At 42.7% G+C, this 26,015-nt stretch overlaps 1 protein-coding gene across 3 annotated transcripts in view; it reads left to right on the forward strand.

Annotated features, from left to right (window-relative positions):
• The window catches only part of LOC128886138 (uncharacterized), a 125,256-nt gene that overhangs the window by 15,413 nt on the left and 83,828 nt on the right, over positions 1-26,015 (forward strand). For 2 of the 3 annotated variants that reach the window (XM_054140742.1, XM_054140744.1), the window contains exon 2: positions 8,902-8,995. The exons of the other annotated variant lie outside the window; for it this stretch is intronic. The gene's annotated coding sequence lies outside the window, so the exon portion shown is untranslated. The remainder of the gene's footprint in view (positions 1-8,901; positions 8,996-26,015) is intronic. 3 annotated transcript variants of the gene reach the window in all.

The raw sequence follows: 26,015 nt of genomic DNA on the forward strand, positions 1-26,015 counted from the left end.
GCCAAACGAGCATTGAGAATATTGGCTGCCCTCCTCTGCATACCAATTTCAATAAATCTCCTAAAATACAGCCACTTTTTCACGTGATACGAGAAACACAAGGAAACGAACAAGCATTCACTGCTTATGGCTTGAAAATTTTAATGTCAGTAGTCGTGTAGAGAATCGAAATTTCGAGGAATCTAATTTAGGATTGAAACATTGACGCCACCCTAGCGTATAACTATAGCTCAACTTAAACGTGCAATTAAAGGATTAGTTATGGGTCCTTCGTTGGTCGTGGAAATGGAAGAAACTGAAATTCTGGTTGAAATTATTAGCGATCCTCCTTCCTTTTACACTTGAATTCGAGTTAATATTTGGAGACGACGAGGTAACTCAAGGATTTGCTCGGACTGCATATTTGGTCCTCGAAGGCAGACTACGTTAAAATTGAAGATACGCATCATATAATTTTAAGTTACTTATAAAATGTAAGTAAATTTATCGTTGAAATTATTATTGAAACCGTTTCCGTGGTTACTTTTATATACTTGCTACCATAAGAAATACCTTGTAAAACAATAGCGATGCAAATAATTACCGTCAAAATGAAATAAAGCTTCATATTTAATTACTCGCCCTTTCATTTTTATTCCAATGATTAATTTCATTGTATGTATAATTCTTTTGTGTAATTAACCTTATTGAACATATGAATTTCTTCAAAATTCTTAATATTTTATACATAAAAGTTACTACAGAAGAATATACATAATGTTCTCTTACATTTACAATAATCGTAACGATTGAATCCGATGCCGTCTCCAGTACCATTGATCGAAACGTTACGTGTGCATATGGGACTGGCGGAAAAGTGATCTTTTTTTTTATGAAATTAACGATACAGCGTCGATGGTCGGTTTCGATAAATAGTTAGAATCGGGCGTTGTGTAACGAATAAGGGGTCCGATAACTTCTGAACAAATGCGATATTAATAATATAGGCGGGAGTCGGCGACCACGTAAGCCGGGCGTGATCGAGCATTCGGACGTCATGTTAAAAGGTAGAAAAAGGATAGGCGTTTTATCGATCCATCGAGAATAGGCTCTCTCGGCCGGCGTATATCCAGTTTTCCTGAAACGGACTTTTTGGTCGACCGGCGGTCGTAAAACGCGAGATACGCGATACGGAACGGCTTGGAACGCGCTATCGTGCGTGTACCTGCGCCAACGACGATAGCGCGGAGACACTGTAACGGAAGAATGCAACTCGCAAGTAGGTCAGCTGGATTCTCTTGTTGCGCGCTCTCCTCTGGCTTTTATCTCCGCGAAATCGGGCGATTTCTTCGCGCGAAACGGCCCGCAGGATTTCTGAGATCCTGAGGATTTCTTATACCGTTTCTTCCCTGCGGCGTCGCTTGGAAATTGAAATCTCCGACGACCGCGAGCATTCCGAGAAACCTATGGCGTTATTCGATCGAGGCGGGAGACTGTTTGTGCACTTGTGTATACATTGTCTACACCGATCCCATGATTCACAAGGATGCCAGGTTGTTCGAAATATCATGTAAATCGAAATCGTGGATTAACGTACGAAGAAGCACGTAGGTCGATAGAATGTCAGTATGAGTAGATAAAATGGATTTATTTTGTATCGATATAAAGACAAAAAAATATCTGTCTATTTATGAAGTAACAAATATATATAAAGTTAGCGTTAATAAACGAACGATACTTAAAAATGACTGAGCAAATATGCGTGCAGTATATATTTTTGTTTTCGACAATTTTTAATTTTGGAAATCCGTTTTTTTGAACAAGCGAAACTGTTAGCTGTAATCGAAACTCGTTCGTTGTATTTGTATACAAATTATTTGAATTTATAATTGAATTTGTAGGAAAATGTGATGTGAACATTTACTACGTAGGCGTACACGCTTAGCAACAATCAAGTTTGCGCATGTACATGTGTACATGGTTTCGTAAGACACACCGCAATTTGTAGTAATAACCACGTGTGCGATATCACAACCTGCAATTATTACCACTTAATAGAGAAAAGTTCTACATGTTTCGTACACGTAAGTGAAACAATTTTTGCAGCACTCTAACGTGACATTTTATATTAATTTAGTTTAGTTCGCATTACGTTGACTGTAATGTAAACAGTAATGGAAATATCGTGACTGTACTTGTGACGTCGTCGATAACTTATCCTTTCGGTAAAAATGTCGTAACGTTGTGTAGCTCTAATTGTAAGCAGCACCTTGTTAATCTCTTTGCAGTTTCATCAGTATGTAACATATCTCTAACGAATTTCCTGCGATTCAATAACGAACAGGCCTACAGAATTGGATTTTCGTTAACGCGTATAATATCTTTATAGCTACAAGCACAATTCTTTACAAAGCTATAAAGGCAACGTTTCGATCGAGAGAACCAACCTCGTTCATACTAATTACATCTAATTTGTCGTAAATACGGATAGCGTACAAGCAACGATATATCTCTTATGCACGCTTTAAAATTACACCGGGGCGGCGTTCAATTATTCATTTACTAGAATATACCAGTCGTCGAGCATTGAAATTACTAAGAATATTTTCTTCGCGTTCGCTTCGACGCCTAATCCCGACTAATCGTGTCGCATGTCGCTGGTAAAAAAGGATATCTCCGTTGCACTCGGACTGACGCAATTCTGAAATACGAATCACGAAATAATTCGAGTCTCGGCTTAACACTAATTTAAAAACGGTTGCGCGCGATGATCGAATAACGCGAAGTTCGCAGAAAAATTATTCGGCGAAAAAACAGAAATCAATAAAATTCACTGGCGGCCGATGACATTTCCGCATCAGCAGTACATGTTTCCGCGAACAACGTAACGAATAGTTGGGACCGATTGCCGTGCAAGCAATTCATTTCCGGTCCCGTCGAACTCTCTTGGTTTCTCGCACATGACTGCGGAATACCGACGAGTTCATTCAAATGCGCGAAAAGGAATATAAACGCGAGAGCGTCCGCCGAGAATCCTCGAATCACGAGGGTGTCTTCGCCAAAGAAACCGAAACTCCACCGTAAAAGAAAAAAAGAAAAGAAGAAAAAATTGCCCGGAGAGAGACGAAGGCGATTGCACCGCGCTTTCTTGCGTTGACGAGGAGGAACCGAAGGGGCCCTATTCGTCTCCTTATTGAGACGATCCGGTGAGGGCCCGCGATTGGACCATGCCCCGGGGCGTTCGACTTAAAAATCGAAACAACTTTTTCCGTCGGTGGCCCACGACAATTTACGACAAAACCCGGTCAATCCGCGCTGCGTTCTGAAATTCAAATCGTTGCCAGGTCGGGGAACCGCCACTTTTTCCACGGGCTCTCGCGCTCTCCTTGAAACAGCAAAGCGGAGTACCAGAAGCGGGGAGGAGCGAGCGAGCGTGCTCGCGCGCGTGAGCCTCGCTAAATTTAAATTTACGATTTCTCCCCGGCCGCGGCCGCCGCTTGTCTCCGCAAACGCCCGTCTTCATTCCGTCCGCGAGACGGCGTCTGATCTTTTCCCGAAAACGCTGAAGGCTTCGGAGACCGGAAGTCGCGCACCCCCGCTCGAGTCGAATTGCTTTCGCGGATGATTTACAGCCGATCCGGACTCGAATCTCGAGGAATCTTTGTTACCATAATAAACCACGGTTCATTTTCCAAACGCTGTCAACGTTACGGTTCGTGGAACGCTGGTGCTCCGTACGGTATAAACAAATGGCTGCTCGGTTATCGCCGATCCTGTCGAAGATATGCGTAGGACAAAAATGTTAAAAATGAAAGTACACCTGATTACAATTAGACGTCGGAGATGATGTCGTTGAAGTGTCTACGATGACTATGCTGACTGGCGTAATTTGTTATTAATCAAATAAAATTCTAAGCCCTTTTTTGGAGAACCTTTTTTATGATTTGGATGATTCGGGAATACTCGAGTAACGACGAGTAACGAACGATTAACGAAACAATTTTAATCACAAGCGAGTGACTGAGTCATCGAAGCCGTCATTAAACGAAGAATTAAAAAGGGTCGAGGACACTGCGCTTTGTTTTCGTCATTTCTGGCCGTCCTCCGCGAATTTTCGCTTCGGAAAGACTAGACGATTTGCATTCGTCCGCATCTACCAAGAATTTAGCGGAACATCTCTTAATCGTCCGTGCGGACGCTGGCCGTATACTTGATTTAATTTAATTTAAATATACGCACTACGCTCGCGCCAACAAATGACTGGTATTTCGAGGGACGCGCGACGACAGAGCTCACGTGCTTCGGGTTTAACGTGAAAATAGCAAGGAGACGAAGCGTTACGACGCAATTTATCATCGTTTCGATTTTTTCCCCTCGCGTTTGGACGTGGAAGGCAATCGCGCCCCTCCAATGTTGCGTCAATTGCGTTCATCCCTCGCTCGCGATGTTCCGCATCGAATTCATATTTATTATGCAACTTTTTTTTTCAAGTTCACGCTGGAAGGAGAGACATCGGACTTAATACACCGCTGAAACATTGAATGCGCTTTATGAATCCGTGAAAAATCAACGCAGTTAAAATTGTTAGCGAAGAGTAATGAACGTGTAGTACAGTTTTAACTACGGATAGGGTTAACTTTAGATTTAACGATGTTAAAATTCAAGATTAGGTTTTATGGCGCTATTTAAATTCGCGATTCACGTAAATTAACAGTCGTTTTGTTATGCCTGGTACTTTCCTTTAATTTACGTAACGAAGACGTTATAGTAGTAATTTACATATTAGGAATAGTCAAGGTTTATAGAGAACACGAAATTTAAAATAATCGTATAACTGAGAAACGCTAGAAGTGTTGGATCGTGCCTTTTTGCCAGCTGCGAGGAAGAAGGAAAACATTTCTCTCGGTCGCTTAAGCCGTTCTTAGTCGCTTATCAGCGGCCGGTGGCGTTAATTGTTCGATACACAGCCACCCACGCACGGAAGTCGACTTCCTCGCCTAATCGCCGGCGGAATTTACTTTCTTGATTCGGTATTTATGCACGGCACATTTTTCAGCGGAATTCCCGCGGGTGCGCGATATAAATCCTCCAGCGATAAACGCGCCGCCGTTGCAAAACCGCGAATGCGAATAAATTTAATCTGTTTACGCTCGTGGATCGACCAAATGGTCCATTCGAAATCGCTCTTCGTAAACTCTGTACTCACGAATGAAGAGGCAGTTTGATCTACTCCTTTAGACCAAACAAACTTTACTCTATTACTATCGATAATTGAAATAAATTTACGTACATATTCCTCCTCTTCTTGTTATTGTGAATTTTATTTATACATAATGTTTATAATAACACATGAAAATTCTTAAATTATAGCTGATATAAACTTTGTAAAAGGCTAAATTAATAATAATAAAATAAAATTCTTAAATCATTCCTATCCTATAAACATATTTGACGACTAACTTTTATATCGTTTTAGCTTGCGTATTTTTCATCTTCTCTTTGCTAATAATACATCAATTTGAAAAAAAACTTTCGTCATTGCATTTATTATTTTATATTCTGTAAGTATAGACTATATGAATAATGTTAAGTTGTTTAAATGGAATTTTTATTAAGATAAGTAGTTTGAGCGTTACCACACACACACACACACACACACACGCAAACACACACTTACCACAGTGACTGAATTTCTAAAAATTATCCTCATTCTTTGCAAATTCTTCGACACATTCTGCATTCTGAGAACCAGTAATATTTCAAAATTGTTCCGAACAGAGTTGCGTTTCTTTGATAGCTGAAGCAAGCTTCCAGAGGTGCGAGATTTTACGGCGTGCATGCGATTGCATACGCGACCTTAGGCACCCGTTACATTCCCGCCAGGTTTTATCGCAAGATCTAAATTAAGTCGTTCCTATTTTCCGCGTTGCAATAACTTTCCAGGACTATGAAATATTCTTGCACACACCGATTACCGAGTGTCCAGGTCGATACAAAAAGCTGGCTAGAAGAAAAACGCAATGTCGTGTTCCCATGAACGTACCGGAGCAAAAAGGCGATTTGCGATTCTCAGTGTCATCCGATCCGCGCTTTGTTTTCTCATAAAAGTGTCATTCCGCGTAATAATATTTGAACTTGAACCGAATAAAATCTGTTATGCAAAATTGAATTATTTAACGCACAAACAGAACATTAAATCGAAAAAATGGTATCACGATAGCAATTCGATATCGATATTCCGATATATTTCTTATGTGTTTTTGTCAAATTGTGTATAACATTTGAATTAGACTCGCTGATTATCGAAATAGATATAAATTACTGAATTGTATTTACGCCTTAAAATTCATCATTTAAAAAGAACACGCATGGTTTGAGTCGATAGGTATCTTGGACTGAAATTATTTACTAAAAAGAATATATTTCTTATCCGATGAAAACGGTTTTCGAAAGCTTAACCTAACCTATACGAAAACTTAATGACGTGAAACTTACATCGGACGAAAAATGGACGACCTCGAACTTGTACGTGCCGGCATTCGAGTCCCTGGTGTTACTGAATTTTGAATTATTATAGACGATGCACGTCGTCAATTATAAGAACAGGTGATTCATAAGCCATCGGATGTCGAAATGCACAGACGCATGACGTAGCTTTGACGGATAAGGAATTAGTAATACGTATGTGAAAGAATTTAAAGGCATTCAAGTCGCTGGGTTGGTTGAAATGTCGCGGCCCTAAATCTTTGATTCACTTAAAGCGTTTACAAATGTTACTTGATTCGTTTTTATTGATCAAAATATTATTAATACGTTTCACAACAGTTTCATTAGTAATGTATATGGAAGGTGTATGGAAGGAGGGCCTATGTTACAATTTTTGTTATTTTACGGAAATCGGGAACAACTATTAATTATATCGATTAGCAATGTCTTGAGCACATAGTGCAAAATAGACACTCTTCTTTCGATTTTAGGTGTTACTTTACTCTCTACTTTCGTCTTTAGGCTAAGCATTAGCGAGCAATAAAAGACTAGTTAGGACTAGTACTAAAAACTATCGAAAATTTGTAACATGGGCGGTTATTCCGGACCCTCGTTCAATTATCTTTATTACAGGAAAAAGAACGAAATGAATTTATCAATGGAATTAGTTATTTCAACGATTGCCACTAAATATCGCGGAAAAGACGCTATTAGTAATCGTGTAATTTTAAAGAGAACTATTTCTACAGACAAAGGTCACGAAAAAAGGACGTTCGAAGTAAAATTGCCATAAAAATCTGAACGAAGACAGCAAGTAGGTGTTGAACAGAGAAGCGATCATGGAGCAGCTCCTAATGGCGTGGTGTGCATGTAACTAGGCCGCCGCGGTGTTCGGGTGTGGCCGTGTCGCGCATTGTTTCTGAAATTACGATATTGTAGTTATTAATATTTATATATCGGCGAGCGGAGGATCGTCGCCGCGTGGCTGGCAGCGTCTACTTTCTAAAGTGGTCGAATGCCACCGCAGCGCGCGACGACGACGCACCTTGACCCGATGCCGAGTAAAATTGTCGCTTTCGCGACGAAAACGCCTCTAGGAAGTCGCGAGTTGATGGATGTCGATCTAACAGACTGCGCAAACTTTGGCTCCCGAACGCTGTAATCGTTCTTCAAATAAATAGAACGACTAAGCACCTAAAGAAGTCCCAGCGACGCGAAGTCGAATAGCCTGACGAAAGGTTGATAGAGACAGTATTTACTTGCTTTCGTTAGCTATACTTTGCACGATGTGACAATTCATGGGATACTTTTTTTTACCCAATTTTCAGGCAATTGTCGTGAGTTTTTTCAGCTAAAGTACTCGACATAAACTGTGTTAAAATTGGGTACGTTCATTTATTCATGTACATATATATGTATAAGATTCTCTAAATGTGCAACTGTCCTGTTCAATTTGTTACGAATTTACGAATAACATTCCACGTCTCGTCAAGTGGAACGAGTCCAAAATATCAACGCGATACAATCCGCTCTGGTAGAGTGGAACCAATGAAAATTGATTTTGTTCTATTCGTTATGGATATGGTTACAGCGTGCAATATGGGAACAAGTATTAAAAGAAAATTGACGAAATGAATCCACATAAAACTTGAATTGATTTTTTCGTAAAATTTGTGTCTGTAGTCTGTAGCATCGTGTTGTGGATTGTTCGTCTTTATCATTCTATCGACAATTCGAGAATACTCTTCGAAACCCTCAACCTTCGATCTAACGAATAATCTTCTTCACCGAATACACGTCCAAAATTAAACGTCTCAGCCCGGCCATAAAAAGGGACACTCCTGTCAGACCTTTCAACGATGGTCATCGCCATTCCACGTGTACAAGGTGACGACGGACCAATATACAATTTCGCCGATAAGCGCATTCGACGCTTGGACCAGGACTCGTGTTCCACGGGTCTTCGCTGTCGCAGCTGCTCGATATCCGGACGTCTAACCAAATCAGGTGGAGCAGCTTGGAATGCGCCCGTTACGAGGCCATTTGATTGACATTTCGGGGGCGCTCGTTTGTCACAGAAAAGCCTTAGTCCATTTGTTCATCCGTTCCCCTCGCCCCGTCTCCTTCACCCTTGCCGCATTACCTGAGTCTTATTTCCATCCAAGCGATTTACCCTCTTTCACCACCAGGCCTTTTCCCTCGTTTTTTAATTATTCTGGTCGGCTTCTACATTTTTTTATTCTTTTCGCCACGTGCATTAAGATAACGGAGCGAGCCCCATGCTGGGCTATCGGTCAAAGTCAGCCGAAGTCGTACGCGCGACACGTTCGAAAAAGGATCGCTTCTGCTTCCCTTTTTCCAACCCTGTCCGCCGCGCGGCAAGCGGCGCCCAGTCTTCTTTGCTTGGTGTTGAATTTTTTCCTGGTTTCTTTTCAGGCTCCGTATCAAGGCGAACAGACGAGAAATGAGGAAATCACGTTTGCCGAAGATTGGGTTCCTCGATTAGACTGCAGTCAGTCGCGGGCGTTAGGTTCGTACAGGATTCTTCCTTGTTCCGAATCAAATATTTCGATTTTGATATCTTTATTGTAACCGCGCTTGGAATATGTACAACTAACAAAATCTAATGTTCTTGTTCAGGTAATTGACACTTTTGTGATAAACTATTCTAGAGCATCTGACCCGAACCCCACGTCTCTCAACACTTTACACTCAATAGGCGACTCTCAGTCGCCATTGGGTATCGCGATACACCCAAAAATAAAAAGTCAAACATTTTTATTCTTTTAATATTTGCTTTTTACTGCAATCTGTTACAAAAAAAAAAAAAAAAAAAAAAAAAATAACAATGGACAATACTTTTGTCTCCCTATTAGTTCGGATACGGGAGTCCCTACTGTAGATTTCAATGAAAAATCTAACAAAACTTTAATACTTTTCCACATTAATTCGCGTATAAAAGCATACTGTGTCCGCTGAAAATAGTTGATCACGTATTCGCCTTGGTGGCCCGCCCTAGCGAAAACGTCGAGGGCGGTGAGTCGAGTAGCCGCTCGGCACCGCGGAAGGGTTACTTGCAGTTCCATTAATTACTTTCCAGTGAAACAGTAAACGATCTCGCGATGGTTCGCGTCAGGAATGAAATTCGAGAGCCGGATATGCCAGCTGCTGGCCGATGCAACTCATTGACATTATCATCGAGTTGCGAAGCGGCGATCGGCGGAACCAACCGGTCGTCATCGGGCGCACGATCGCTACGTGACATTTCCCCCGCTATAAAAATGCTGCGTCCGGTGGCAATTGCAGTAGCGTTGTCGATTCGTTAATAAACATCACGATGATCATCGTTGGCACCGTGGTAACGCCGAAAAAGGCGGAGCAGCTCGATGTAGCGTTAAAGACAATGGAACGCACGAAAAAGGCGCGAAATCCAGAATGTGTCGACCGGGCTGAACGCGATTGCGAAGGTGGGACACGTTTCAACGCGCAACGTTCCTCAAATAAATTATCAACGCTCTCCGGCATTCGCCGCGGAATCGACGATTCCATATGACCGGTTGGTGAACGGATGAATATGCTGCGGACACGCGGAACATGCCAAGCGTGCGCGATGCCTCTTCATTCACCCGTTTCGTCGTTCCTGGAGGGAATGTCGATCTCTCCTGGAAGGAGTCTCCGGGTTTATTTTCGACCCGACGCCTGGACTCGGGACATAAACATATAAATCGGTCTCCTGCACGACATGTTCGAATTGTCTGTACGGATAGGATCGAATGCAATATTTTAAACCTTTTGTATTCTCTACAAAAATTCTAACGATAGAGGATGATGTTCCAATTGTTTCGATTATATTATTACAATTGACTAATAGCAGTGGTAATACCGTTAATATCGTTAAAAGTACCTGCAGTGTTTGTGCCTTAGTTGACATTATTGATGATGATGTTTGTAATGCCAGTGTTGTTAAAGTTGTATCTACAGTGACGATGGTGTTATCGATAGGACGATTACCGTTGACGGTATTAGAAGTGACACACAGATGCAGCCAACGCATTGCCATTCCCATGGTTGCGATACCCTCATTAACGCTATTAGTAGTAGTCCTAACAGTACTTCTGAATCGACAAAATTAATCGCGCCCAAGAATTCTCGTTATCGATCTTGCTGCGTCGGGTTGCACCAGAAAAACCAAATGCATTAACAATTAATTAAGCTTCGCTATCGGCATGAATTCCACGGTACTCCCAAGCACGAATACTGTTATCTTTGCTAATACCGCAAATAATGTCTGTAATCGGAGCAGCGCCATTCGTTCGATAACTTTTTTGCCCGCTAATGGCACCATTAGCAATAAAACTGTCGCGATCTGTAAACGCCACTCGCAACTAGCAACACCACAACTATTATTAGCAGCGCGAGTAATAATTACACTAATGCTGCGGCCAGTTCCAGCGGCGTGACTCGCGTCTATTTCTTTTTCGTTCGGATGGTCAACGATGCGCTCGCTTACGCCGCTTTTATCGCGAATTCCAGCTTCGAGGTGCGCGCAACGTAGACGTTCACGTATCGATTCATCGAATGAGGGCCCGGCCGCGGTTGTACGATGATGTTCCGCCTGTCAACTGACGCGTGTTCGCAGGACGCGCATCGCAAGAGGGAAGGGAAAATTTGACCGAGTTCGCGCGCTCGATGACACCCGGAGTTCCGGTGATTATCGCGCGGAACACCGCTGAAACCTCAATCGAACCCTCCTCTAACGATTACATAATCTCTTGTACCGCGAAGACGCTGGAACAGTGAACCCAAGAGTCCTTATAGAGTGATGCGATTCGTTGGAAGCTACGTACAGAATTACTTATGGATTAAGATATATTTAATTCTCATATCTAGGATTAGATCCTTTAGATTGATAGTTGAATTTCACCAGACATGAAAATTATTGAGAATTACTTCTTTAGGGTGTAAATTCAGAGTAACTTTTTCTTATTAAAAATTATGTACAATTCCATTTCTTACCAGAATTCAATACCTACTTGTAACTTATCTTTATTGAAGAAACGATCCGTCGTAGAATCGTTTAGAATTCTTTGCGAAGTCAAATCTAGGCGCGAATTCCAGATTCGTTTGAGACGAGCTGTGATTATTGCTTGCGAATTCTTCATATCGCTGGAGATCGACTCATTGACATTTTCGTCGGGTTCCACTCGTTGGAATTCCGCGTCTGTGCCCACGTCGCGGCGTTTCTCGTACAATATAAACGCGTACGTAGGTTACACCGACACCTGTATGCAATCATTCGCGCGCGAGTGCAATCCCCATCTAGCTCCAGATTTTACACGGCTCTCGATGCTCGACTCTAGGATCTACTCCTGTCTTTATTTTCTTGCTGGGATTCTAGCACAGCTCTGCAACCAGAACTCAATGCACTTCCACCTTTTCCATTGTTATACATTCTACTGACCTCAATTGAGCTTTTCAACGATTACGTTAGTTCTTGGCATTAGGGTCTCCAATTCTGCTGAACGAGTGTGATAATTTAATGTTTGCCAAATAGTAGTAGTAGTAGTAGTAGTAGTAGTAGTAGTAGTAGTAGTAATTTTTTGATTTCATCTCGACATGGAAAGGGATTAGCGCCTCCTATTCATACGACACACTTAATTACGTTAACCTTATACTAGTTATCCTAAATTCTCCTCGCTTATTAATTACTTAACAATTGGTATTATTATTCCTACTACACAGTCTTTGTCAACAAATCCTAAATTTCTAATCCGAGGTCATAACTTAAAGTTATATTCTTTCATTTATTCCTTCTATTCTCTTTGGTCTTTTTTCTTGCCTCTAACTGCGTTAAGTTCAATTTTAGATATTTCTCTAATCATATTCTAGCTCACTAAAAATGTTACATCTCTACCATGGAAAAACTTCAAAGATATAACTGATTGTGGGTACCACACTTTTCGAAGGAATCGTACCTGCGAACCTGCTCGACTACCTTCACTCGTTAAGTCATCATCAGCTAAGGTACTTCCCATCACTTTCCCTCGCTAACGCATCGTTAAAGTGACTTTCCAAATAACGATAAATTTTAGCAATCACGGGCAGGACGCGTGGTATCTGGCCCGGTCGATCATATTCGACGTGCAAAAAAACTCGTTCCGCAGTAATTTACGAGCGACGCGGGGCCGAAGCGCAATTACGAATCGACGCGTTCTGAAAAGATTTCAATAAAACCGCGCGCAGAATTTACAATGCCGCTAACGAGTGGAAGGCTGCTCAGGATGTTTGCGAAGGAGCCGGCGATCGATTTCGATTGCTCCTCCTTGGGGATCACGGGCCGCGAGGATGATCGTTTCAACGCCATAAACCCTGGCCTTCATCTCCTCTTCCTATCCCACTTTTTTCCTCGCTCATCGTGGCATGCACCTTGCAGCTTCGACACTCTTTACTTTGCCATTCCTCGGCGAGTTTATCGCGCGAGAATAAACAGGGAAAACTTAGGAAAAACTTAGAAAACTTGGGAAAAATTATGAAAATCTTACGCAACATATTTACATTGATATCTTAAAACGTATTTAGTAATTTTTATTTTCGTTCTAACGATACAAATTTGCGATGTCCAGCTACAGAATTTTATCATTTTCGTCGGTACTCGGTATTACAATAGAAATGTGCTGTCAGGTGGGCCACCTTCCATCGTTTTCGCTTGACCATTCGAAAACCGCCGAGACAAAAGGGGCTCGCAACACCGTTACAATGCTCGCCGCGTCGAAACGCAGGAATTCCGTTTCCAAAATCGTTGGTCGCGAACTCGATTCCCCTCCGCGCCACGATTCGAGTAACAGATCTCGATCTCCGGTCGAACGCGGGCGTGCGGCGAGAAACGGACTCCAGGTGTGGGAGCAAGCGAGCGCGAGGGGTAACGGAGGGGTGGCATTATCTCCGAACCGGCCAGTGCCATTATCCATCGTCCATTTGAATTTTCAGCTCTCGTAATAACGACTAATACGAGACAAATGAACCGCGGGTGAAAGAAAGAGGGTGGAGGAAGCGGGAACCGGGGTAACGGTGGGAAGCGGAGCGAGGGGAGCGGAAAGAGGAGCGGAGAAGCCAAGTGATTAATGGAGTCTCCGCGGCGAGCGAGAGCCCCGTCGGATAAGATCTCCGATGGAATTCCCGTGGCTTTTATATTGGATTTCTTTTAAATTCGTTACTTTATCCGGCACTATGTTAATAGCGAGCCGATATGAGAGCTCGCGGTTAAGAGGAGTTCATTTATCATTCGCCGAAGCCCTTCCACCCAGCGAACCAAAGGGATCCATCGAACGCATCGAGCGTTCGAGTGCGCGCGTTAGTCACGAGTCTCGCTAAATTTTTGGCGGGTTCCGATCCGACCATTTCCTCGCGCCCTCCCACCGCCGCCCGCCCCCCCGCCCCTCGGCGAATTTGTGTCTTTGAACCTCGGAAACCGGTTTCGCGGTTGGGGCTCCTTTCCTCGAGTGCCACTCGGTAATGATCGGATGCGAGGAAAACAGAAGACTGTTACCTCGTCGGGAAAGCAGGACAATGTTTCCAATCGGTTCGAGACTTTGGGCACGTTGTCGAATTCAGAAAGTTGAACGGTGGATTCTTGGATGAAAAAATGTCCTGCAGATTTCGTGAGGGATTATACTTCGGATTATATCATTGGATCGAACTTGGTTCCCCAATTATCTCAGGATCGAATCAAAATTAATGCAAACCGCAAAGAGTAAACGATCTCGACATTGACGGGAGCAGTCTATTAGCCCGTCGGTGACGCAGGAAAATGTATTTGGAGTTTGATCCATCTGATCGGTTGTGGTTGGAGATTTAGGTCAGGCAATCGAGTCGAGAAAGTTGACCGAAGAACACCTTAGAAAAAACGTCAACGGTTTTTATAAGGGAGTTCATTTTTTATGATACAACTCGGTTCTTTGAAGTAACTCGTAACCGAATTAACCTCTTCACGCCCTTGGCCATATATGCGGACGTTACTTTTTTGTAATTATAACTACTGTCGATAATGGAAAGAACGAAATGTGATACCAAGTCCTGAAGAATTAGTGATATAGGATGATATTTGAATCGGAAGAAATAATGTTTGAACTGACCCGATAAAGATGTTTCCAAATTTCATTATTGAATACCAAGGTTGGCCTAGAAATAAGCTTTCTGTCTTTCGGGTCGCTTAGACATAATTATAAGTTAGCCTAAGCTTAGTATCGACGTGTAGAAACTTTATTTCGAAAATTCGTCTCCTCGTTATATTCATATCAATTACTTGAAAATCTAGGTAAACAGGAAGTTTTAGGGCTTCGCGCACAGAAGTCGCTAAGTGATTTTTGATCTTAGTCTTCCATTTTTTTGAATCGTATCCTCTTGACACTGGCGTGGCCGAAATGAATCTTCAAAGCGTTTCCAGACACAGGGAAGTTTCTCGAGGACTGTAAAACGAAACCTCGGAAGCCGAAACCGAGGTCGTTCGTCATCGGCTCACGACTTTGTGGAGAAAAGCACGAGCGGATGACGCTGGAACACGTGTAGACGTCAAGGCGTTAATCCCTCGAGAGACGAAGAAGCATTTCTCGGTTCTCGGGTGCAGTCGTTCGATTGAAACAAGCACGAAATGATCCGTTGCTTCGCGATGGTCCTGAGAATCGAGCGAACCTGACTCTTGACGCAACAGACAAACTGGCGACATTTGCTGAATAGATTTTTTCAGAAGGGTAACGTTTCTATCGAATCGAAACAATTTTTAGACTTTGATAACGGGTTCGTAGTGTATATTTTACACTAAATAGACAATTTACATCATTTTCCTGCTACGAAACTATTTCGATTGATAAATAATCGGAGTATTGTTAACATTTCTTTGACATGGCACGGCGACTGCTCTAGTTCCAATCCACCGAATGCTGGAACATATTCAATGAGCTTTGAAGAGACCACAGGCCGTTCTGCCACGCATATGGACAGACCTGACGGTTTCCAAACGGCGACAATGCGCGTACTCAAGGAGCGACCGCTCGACGCGATGTTAATGAGGGCCGATTAATCAACTGGCCAGGCGAATCTTAATGCAGGCGAAATCCTCCTTGGGGTCTTCTGCCCTCTGGCGAAAGCAGTTCCGTCCGGTTCCGGTTTGTCGACCAGTTTAAACAAAGTGCGAAGTGTCAAGGATATTTGGCCATAAACTTTCGCCATAAATGACCGTTTCGAACATTCAGTGTCGTTGAATCCGATTGGCTAATTTGTCTAGAATTTCTGGACTTACTTTAACCTAGAAGTTTTAAGTTACATCGAAGAAAATATTTCTTTTATCGCTGTGTTCTTCAATAAACACAGAGTGCTAACTCGAAAAATGAAGTACCTTGTCTGTTATATTTTGCAGATACCAACCGACAGATACATTATGTTACCGTCATCGTTCAGATATTTCCGCTCATTTGAATAAATAAATAAATAATATGCAGAACATATCGTTTTCTTCGTATTTTTCACGCTTCATCGACGAACTTGTTTCCGGTCCGGTTCCGGTGGTCACTGAGACCTGAGACCGATCGCCGATAGCCGGTTGACGTCTTGCTCCATTGGTGAAATCTGATCGAATCACAGGAAACGCGATTTCGCCGCTTGCGGAAAACTGGTTTGCGATTATTACTGTTCCGTTTTGTTGGATGATTTTCCGCATTCGACAAGGCGTATAGTACCTCGGACACTGCAGACTGGAATGTACAAGACATTATGAAAATATTCATATCGTGTCGATTTCCTACGTTTACTTTTCTTAAGAGTTGTCGCTCGATTAGACGAAAGGTCTACTTTTTATCAGCTACATTCTCGAAGATTTACATCTTAAAATTACGCTTTCGAAAATTGTTAATATAATATTTGCGTATATTAAATTAGAGTAAATAAAAAACCAATTTAAAATTTGTTCCTCAAGAGATTAATGTACCTTCGAAGAACACGTGTTTTACGCTCAACGAGTAGTTATAAATTATAACGCTTATAACGATAACCATGCGATACTGTACACATTATTTGTAACAAGTAAACAATCAGATTGGTAAAAAACTACTACAATCAAATCTAAAATCGTTGAGTTATACGTGAAACGAGAGTATCGTTTCGCAAACAGAGACGTTCGAAGGAGACAGCCGAGCAAGTGTTCGCATCGTTCACAGTCACCTAAGTGTCTCCATCATCGCGGCGGAATTCGGTTCTGTCGGCAGATTCGGAGCGCCTCGAATTTGTCAGAGAAAGCTCCAAATAAATTTAGGCATCTTTACGATGGGAACGTTTCACGGAGAGACGAGATTCTTCGTACCATTGTGTCTCGTTGTTAGACAGTTAACTCCATGTTTCTGAACTCGAGTCCTCCAACCATTTAATAAAAATTAGCGACTTCTGAAGTCTGTATTTTGTACAGAATTTCCAAAACAGTAAGACGATGACTTATCACTGCGACTTATTAATTCATACACCTAGTACGCAAGAGTATGCGAAAAGTACGTTGTTGTTTCGGTTTATACAAGTTGCTCGAAGCATTACCGATTCAAATTTTGTAACTATATATAGTCTAAATCCCCGTACTTTTTAAAATAACATTTCGATAAGAATGCCTTAATGTTATTAAACGCTTCAAGGATTCTCACGTATCACTCTTTGGTAGACACATTTATATAATAATTTAAATTACAAAGTACTTATACATATTGAAAATCCATTCTCTTACCCTCTGGCCTCGATATGACAAACATTTATTGCATTAAAATAACTCTTATATCGACAAACTGTAGAACGTGCTAGAATTCATAATATAAGTAGAACTAAAATCGTAATAATAAAAAGATTAACTATCAAAATTAATAATTCAAATACAAATGAAAGTTCGCCATGTTTCATTTTGACCTAAATAAATAACTCCTTAACGTACTTGTCAGTGGCAGATAAACATCATGTAGGTATAAATGAGTCAAGAATTATACTGGTATAAGCGAAAAAGAAATAATACAAAATTAAGGTGCACCATGAATTCGTACAAACTGTTGTCGAGTTGAGAAATTATGGTGTAACTCGATCTTTCATATTTTTTTTTTTACTTATACCAGCCACGTATTAATTCAGATTGTTCTTAGATCCAAATACTGACATGCGTCGATGGATTAATGTTTCCTGATTGTTGCAAGAACCTGAATACGTAAAGAAATTTCGCGATACAACATACAACACGCAACGAGTCTTAAAACCGTAAGAAAGCGGAATGGTGGCGAAAACGGAGGACCACTCTCGCCGGTTAGATCGGCTATACCTCTTAATCCAGATTGAAAATATGTAAATAAATCCACTCGCGGCTCCGCAGGCCGGATGCCCGCTCCGTATTCCCCGTCGAAAAAGTATTTTAATAGAAACGATTCATCATTCCGCGTGGCCCTCGACGAGCTTCTTTTTCTTCCTCGTCGAAGAAGAAGCTCGCTGCTTGGACCCTCGACCGCTCTCCCACAAACCGCGGCCAGGATCCCCTCGTTCCGTCTCTCTTGCTCCTTGCGATAGTCCTTTGTCCCCTGTTCGCTTTCAATTTTTACCGGATTTCGCGGAATTTCGACCGAAAAGGTTTCCGCTTTATCTTCCTGGGCCACCTCACCTCTGCGATTCTCCTCCTTTTTGCTCGCTCGAATTATGCGGGGATACGCGGTGGATTTCGCGGAATTTTTACGGTTAGCATCGCTTGTTCGCATAATTTCCTCGTCGGTGCCTCCTCCGTATCCGCGGCGCGGATATCCAGCCATTCTGGCTTATGCTTGATCCCCACTAGCGCGGATGAAGATCCCACGTGACATGGATTGTTAAAAGAGTTAAGGATAAGCACTCGCTAAAGAGAATGTCGTACTATACGTATCGAGGATGGAGATAGTATCGAGTCATTTTTATGTACAGTAGTTTTAATTACTCAAATATGATCGTTAAGGGGATGAAGGATAAGTTTAAAATTTGTTTACTTTGGTAAGTATCGAGTAAAGTCTCGGAATTTATTCGGGGACTGTTGGACACTAATAAGCTAATACGTAAGCTAATAATGCTCAAACTTACATACGCGTAACTTTTGAACCATAGGGTTCCTAGCATTAAAACTGACATTTTTGTATGTTAAGCATCAAGAACTATTAAATGCTAAAATAAAGTCAATAATTTTGTGTGACCCAAAGTAAAGTAACAACCCAGTCTAGTACCACGTGAAATATTTTTGCATTCAACTGAAAGAAGTATCTTTAAGACCAGTCGTTTGACCGATCGCAGCAGAAATAGGTACGAATGTAACGTTTAGGTAGGTTTAGCGTTAAACAGTCGCTTGAACGTCGCGTACGTTGAGAACCAAGCTTTAGGTTCGCCTCTTTGTGCCCGCGCGAGTTTCGCGGCCCTTTTGTTTCCCCGTTTCGATCGCGATCGTCTCGATTCGCGGCTTTATCGGCCAAGAGTGGTCTCTGTTCGGAGGCCATCGGTTTTTCAGCGAGTTCTTGTGCGATTTCTTCTTGGCCAAACGCGATTCGTCCCCGGAGTTCGATGTCTCATTATGTCAGAGCTGCCCGGATTTCGGGAGAATTCCACACGCTCTTCTGCGTCCGTTTGTTTTCTTCTGCGTTCTTCTTCGACCGCTTCTTTCTGTGTTTCCTCTTGTCGTGGATATTTTTTGCCTGGCTTCAGCTCTGCTCCATCTCCTCTCCTCGGTCCAATTTCGTCCAACTCAATGGCCACTTGAGAATATATAAATAATACCGAAAACGAAACAAAATACGTCGTCGTCTTCAAAATCTCCTTTACCTCGAGCCCTTTCTTGTTTATGTTTGAACAAGAATCGAGGTTCTTTTTCCCTTTAATTAGTTAAAATGATTAGTTAAAATGACCACAATTAACCCCATTCACTGCCAACTACGAGATGTCTCGTTATTCAAATTGATTGTAATTACTCAAGTGATAAGTTTATAGCCTTTTGAATCACGAATTATTGCAAAAGAACGTCGTAAATTCTCTTTTTTAAAAAAAAAAACAAATTTAATAACACTTTTTATTATCAATACAATAGCCTAGATTACACATCTGTATTAAATCTTACCGGCTGAGGCAAAACGCTTTAAATTTGACTGCCAGCGAATGGGTTAATTCCTAAATAATCACTCCCATTGTACGTCTTTAAGGTGGTTCAAGCCAAGATACTTGAATTCTCGAAGACCATACGGCGAAGTATAATCTTTATTGCTCAATGACTCTTGAATTATTCAGCCCTCGCGAAGACTCATTAAAATCAACGCGTAACACTTGATGCGGTCCCCATGGGAGGTAAACGAAAAATCACGGCAACAGGTCGAGCGTAGCTAACGGGATCGCGCGCGTAATCCAGAAAACTCGGTTCGGATGATCCAGCGTGAGGACGACCGAAAGGAGAACAGATTTTTCCATTATTCATTAACCCAGGACGACCGTCACATCGCGATTGGTTTCTTGCCGGTCGTGCTATTAGGAATCAATCAAGCCACGAGATATCGGTGCCTCCTCGTTGACAGCCGCTCTTCGAAACGTCCCGTAAGAACGCAAAGGACTATCGTCTCCTGTTGGCCGAGGATGCCTCGTTCCATTTGCGCGATACGTTTCGTTCGTACGAATCGTACGATAGCGTAAAAACGTTTGATCGCGTGACATCGATTCGAGACTCGAAACAGAGTTGTCGTGCGATCGGCCGTATGCTTTCTGGTGGTTTCTTAACTTTTGTGCGCTACACGGATATATGCATCCGATGAAAGATGAAGCCTATGTAGATTATGAACATGATTTCAATGATTTTGAAGTAGGAATGTTGTCGCAGAAGAATAATTTTTTTTACTGATCTCATTTTCTTCGAATTTTGTCAAGATCATTTTATCTTTATTTTACTGGAAAAGGATTTTATTTGGTTATCTCTTGTAGCGTATGGAAAAATACATTCGATGTTATACTGCAGTTAACTGTAAATATAAATGTTACAAAATCAAATTAATTTCTGTCTCTATTACAAATAGGTTCAAGTTTATGTTTACGAACGTTATTCTTGAGGATAACCAGAACGATACACAGAACCATAAACGTAGAAAACGTTGAAATAACCTCAACGGTTGCTGCTCTCGCGATCAACCAGTCGTACGAATTTTTCCAATTATTTATAGACATTAATAACTGGATATATATATTGGTAGTTATTTACAAGTACTTGTACCGCAGCTAGAATATAACCTTATTTATAGGATGTAGGGATTTTAGAGGTTTGAAAAGTTCGTTCTGGAAATGGGAAATTCCTTCTCGCGAGCATCTTTTTACGAGTTCTGAGCGAGAACAGTTGCAAGTTCCGGCGGTCGACGGAAATTCAATGGGATCGTAGCTCGCGGGACGAGCTGAAATATGGTCGGTCTGACACCAGAGTGGCTCGCGAAGAAAACGATCGTGTTGCCAGTTGCCGAAGAAAGCGAGCATTCAGGCTCCGCGCGTTTCTTCGACCCGAGGAGACGTTTCGTCCATAAAAAGAGACCCCGCTGGAAGCGCCAATCGTTTCGCTTGGCAAGTGTAACGTTTACAGGCTGCCTCTAATTGGTGTTCGAGGCTGATGAACGCCAATGAAACATGGAAAAGATGGGAGCATAAGATACGTTCCCTCTGTACGCGTCTACTGTTCCCTTGGACTTGGATTCAGCTCGCGAAGGATGAAATTCGAACAATTATTATCTATATTTAGCATTCACCTGTAAACTCATTGTTCCATTTTCACGTTACGTGAAAATTCAAAGTCGATGTTCTCGAAAACAAAGCCTCACGTGAAACATTTTTATTCTATATTTACGGCTTATTCTTTCATGTAGAATCAGTTCCTTTTCGCTAGTACCGCCAGTTACCGAACACCCTGTATAATGTCTCCGATAACCAATAACAATATCGACGACTGTTGACAGCGTCTTCAACTTAACGTGTCAAAGTAAATGCCTTACAAGTTCTGCTCAGAAAGAAAACAACTCAACCCACAGAGAGTTAATAGCCCAATGACTCAAATTTTTCCACTTTGTATTAATGTCAAACCTATTTGGTAGATCGTTTGGAAGATCGTCAAACCTAAGAATGGCCCAAAACAATTCCAAAAATACTCTCCCCTCTCTTAAGAGTCCAGGACTCTGGTTCCAGGACTCTGGATCACACAAGTCGCCCCGTAGCTGCGCATTAAACTCCTCGGAACGAAATATTACGCATCCCCGGATAGTCCGCCCCTTCTTTGCTCGTTACCAGCAATATGGCCCCCCTCTTTTTAGTAGAAGCTACCCCGAATCGAGCGAGGCCAGACCAGTCCGTGGCACTATAAATCTCGGAAGTTTTAATGCCTAGCAGCCTGCACGGCCGCGGCCGTGTCCCTCTCTCCCTGCCTCTTCTCGTCGCAGAAACACAAACCCCTCTGTCCCTCGACAGCCCCGTTCGATCTACGAATCCATCCGTGACCCGGTCCACCCCTTCCGTCGTATTTGCATACGCGCATAATAGCGACGCGGAGAGAGCTACCCTTTACTATTAATTTTATAAAATCATTCCGGCCCGCTTTCTCTGCGTCCCCGTTTCGTCTTCTTGCCTCTTTTCTGTGCCTCGTACCCCCGGGGACCCTCGCTCGGCTTATTTAAATAACGGATTTTCGAAATCTCGTTTTCGCCGAGATCAGGAGGGGTCGCGCGACGGCTGCGCGAGCACGTGTGCCCATATCTCGCAAGCACTGGTACCCCCGTGCGATTCGACGCCGAAATTTTCCATTCGGGAACGGTCGATCGAATTCCTTTTTATCTTATTTCGCTCCTTTCTGCCGGAAAACAACGCAGCAGGAATTGGTCCAGCTACTTCGTAGGTTGCCTCTGGTAATGGAGGGGGTGTGTTTCCGAAGGGGTAATTCCGCTCCAATATTTTCCGAGAAGGTCACTCGAATCATTCGATGTTCACGATCTCTCTCTGTGCGCTACCACTTTTTAATTTCGAAATCTGAACAAGATTTTTGTCGATGAATTACTGGAGTGCTATTATTAATAATAAGTTTAAGTAATCTCTGGTGGTGTAGTAGATATCGGTTCACTTTTGTGACATGTTCGGAGTATCGTGACCCTGTTGCAGTATTTTCTATTACTAAAATTCATTCGATGTTCGCGTCCTCAATGTGCACTAGAATTTCACGATTTCTCGATCCGTTTTGAGGAAGGAATACGGAATTGCAACCGTGTCTGGTAAGTTTAGGTGAATTCTATTAGCGATTATTTGCATCTTGTAGGTTCTTGCACATTCAAATTTCCTATGAATGCATAAAAATCCGCAGTTTGACCATGATATAATTTAGACCCGGTATGTGTACATCGAATGTAAAGCACCACGGACACAGCTCGGGCTTGAATCGGTCTATCGCAAACCGAAAGTGAAACTTCGCAACTTCCGTTACTCGTAGAAGAAAGTGTCTCTCAACGATTCCAAATTTCCCGCAGTGTACACGCGCAGAGAAATCGAATGCGCCGTTCCGAGAGGAAGCGTTCTCTGTCAGCACGTCTCCTTGCAGACAGGAGGACTCGATTAATTACTTGGCGCACGCTCGTTAATTAGCCTCGAAGGTTGGCAACGTGCTTCTCCTCGCTACGGCGGAATCAGCGACCGCAACAACGCCTCGATTAAACATAACTGATCCTGAAAAAGGTGAACCCCTCCTCGGTCGCTTCGTCGAACCGTGAATGGGTCAACCTTCAACGTCGGGATTCAACGTCGACCTCGTGCATCGAGAATCCCTTTTCGGGTAACAAACACGCGAGAGAGGAAGAAAAAGATCGTTTTTCCGTGCGAGTAGTCAACTGGCCATTAAGACGTTTTAGCGCGTTTTGTGAAACGGACACGAAGAAGAAGAGGAAGAGGAGGAGGAGGAAGAGGAGGTGAGCTGGCCCCTGGTGGGTCTACTTAGAGCCGATAGAGGCGGCCTAACTACCGTAACCATATCCAGGTCTAAATAGTTGGAGTTACGCTAAGTAGCCCTAACCAGATTAGTAAGTCGTTGCGTGCTCTATTTTTAACGGCGCGCCGCCGGCATTCGAGGCATTTTACGTGGAACACTGCAGAGGCCAGAATGCCAAGAGGAAGAGAGACAGAAGGAGGCTGGTCAGATAAAAAGCAGCCGTGAAAAAGAAAAGGATGCGAGAAGGGAGCCTACGAAGCGAAGCTTTATCCTAATCCCCGTAAACGAGACACGTCCTCTTCGAAGCGTTCCCCTTCTTTTCTATCTCTCCCTCTATTACCCTTCCTCTTTTCTCTTCGCGGCTCTGTTTCCCTATCCTCTGACGGGTTCTGATCCAAGTCGTTCATTTGAATAGAGATTACTCACCAGCGAAAATTCTATCGATTGGGTCAATTTCCCGAAGTTTCTTCTGTGAGCTTCTCTTCCTTCTCATCTTCTACCGTTATTTTCCTGCATTTTTAATTGCCAACCTCCAAAGTCTTCTATCATCCCTTTCGTCATTACTTCATACACATCTTTAATTGCTACATCGAATGACTAACAACGTTTCAAATTTATTTCATTTTCAAGATCTTTCCATACCTCAGCTGTTGCACCTGGATGATTCCAGCACATTTTTCAAATTTGAAATTCTCCACCATCGCTGCGAGATAACCTGTACGTCCTACATAGCGATTATCATTTTTCCTAGATTTAAAGCTACCAATCTTACATCCGTTTTTTTAAGTTACCCTGCTCTTTTTTCAGACTTAAAAACGTCTCGGTCCATTCTCTGTAATTCTTCGCTACTCTGGGAACATTCGCCTATGATCACCCACAAGAATCTCAAAACTACGTCATTCCGACCAAAAGTTCCACGATTTTCATCCGAGAAACACTGATCGCGGTCCCCGGACGACACCTGTAATTATTCCGCAACGGGAATACGCATCGACTGACTTCCCCGTTGCGGCTCGATGTCCTGTAATCCTTTCGACATCCGCGAAATCCAAATATTGACGGTAAACACTGTTCCTCTCGCCACGGTCACGGCATCGAATTTATTTGCACGCCGCTCGAGCGTTAAACGTTCTCCACTTGTCGTACGGAACGGAGACGCGCCGGAGGAAAGCGAGAACAAGAGGAAGGGAACACAAACGCAGCGGTAAGTACCACCACCGCTGGAGCGATGCCGGGTAAGGGAATTTTATATCCGTTCACATTAATTTCAACGACGTAGAAGACGGTCGCCACAAGGCGCAGCTTGAAATTACGAATATTATGACTTCAACCAGTTCTCAGAATTCTATGTTTTTCATTCTTTAATCTCTGGCTCTCGTGTTTCACACCATATCTTATGAACACATTCCGGCTCTTTCTAGCGGCGGCACTCCCGTCTCTCCTATCCGTCCGTCGGTTGGCTCCTGGAGCCCTGCGATCACTTCTATGCACACGCTGACGCCCGTGTCCGGCGGGATGCGCGAACCTTCGACTCGACAGTGCCTCGAGATCAACACTTTCGCGGGGGAGACTGTTGCACTTGCCGGCGAGCCTGTGCTCGACCCTGTCCGGCAGAGAGAGATCGCCTCTGACGGTATTCAGACAGCTTTGAATACCGTTTGAACGCGCCGGAGTAATGGAGAGATGATTGATGTCAGCAGTTTAGCGATATGGTAGCTTCGAACTGCGACGCGGTGGTACAGTGACTTCAGAAACGGTGAGATAACAGTGCACTTTGAGCGCCCCGGGAGGAGCTTCGATTCCGGAGCTGTGGACGGCTGATGACTCTAGGGATCCTGGGATCTGATCTACCGAGTTTTAGATCTGTTTGATTCGTAACCATGGGAGAACGGAAGTTTGAAATTGCTGAAAGAGAATGAGAGATATTTATGAGACTGGTTATTCTCATTGCTAGGACTGATAGTGGTTTAAATTAGCAATTTCGGGTATTGGTAGTTGTAAACGTGACAGAGATTTACTTTTGCTCAAGAAAAAGATGAGAGATGTTCGGGTGTTCTATGAGTGAAAACGAAATCCCTGTATATCACAATCGTGAGTAGACTTTGCAGATCACCATTGCTAGGATTACCAGTACTCTAAATAGCAGTTGTAACGTGTTGGGAACTAGTGACATTCTCCTGCATACTCATGACCCCCAAAAGTTTCGTCAAATACTTATTTCATATCTTCACGTAGCCAGTCTTAAAATAATATTCACACGATAACCGTGTACCTATAAATACCTGAAGATGATGTATCGCTTTACAAACTACCCTTACCAGTAATCCTAGAAATTCATATAACGAAAATGTCCGTTGCGTGGAACGGTGAAGTCTCTTAAGCAAATGGCAAACACACGTGACATTTAATTCCAAACGTAAGGTATTTCTAAAAATTCAATTCCAGTTTTGTGTACACCGACGGACAAAACTTCCGCGGCGACCTAATATTTCAAGCCGTTCCTGGCGAATTTGAATAATCCGCCGGTATTCTGGCAGACACTCGAAAA

This window comes from Hylaeus anthracinus, unplaced genomic scaffold (assembly GCF_026225885.1).
Source record: "Hylaeus anthracinus isolate JK02 unplaced genomic scaffold, UHH_iyHylAnth1.0_haploid 11982, whole genome shotgun sequence".
Taxonomy (NCBI): Eukaryota; Metazoa; Arthropoda; class Insecta; order Hymenoptera; family Colletidae; genus Hylaeus; species Hylaeus anthracinus.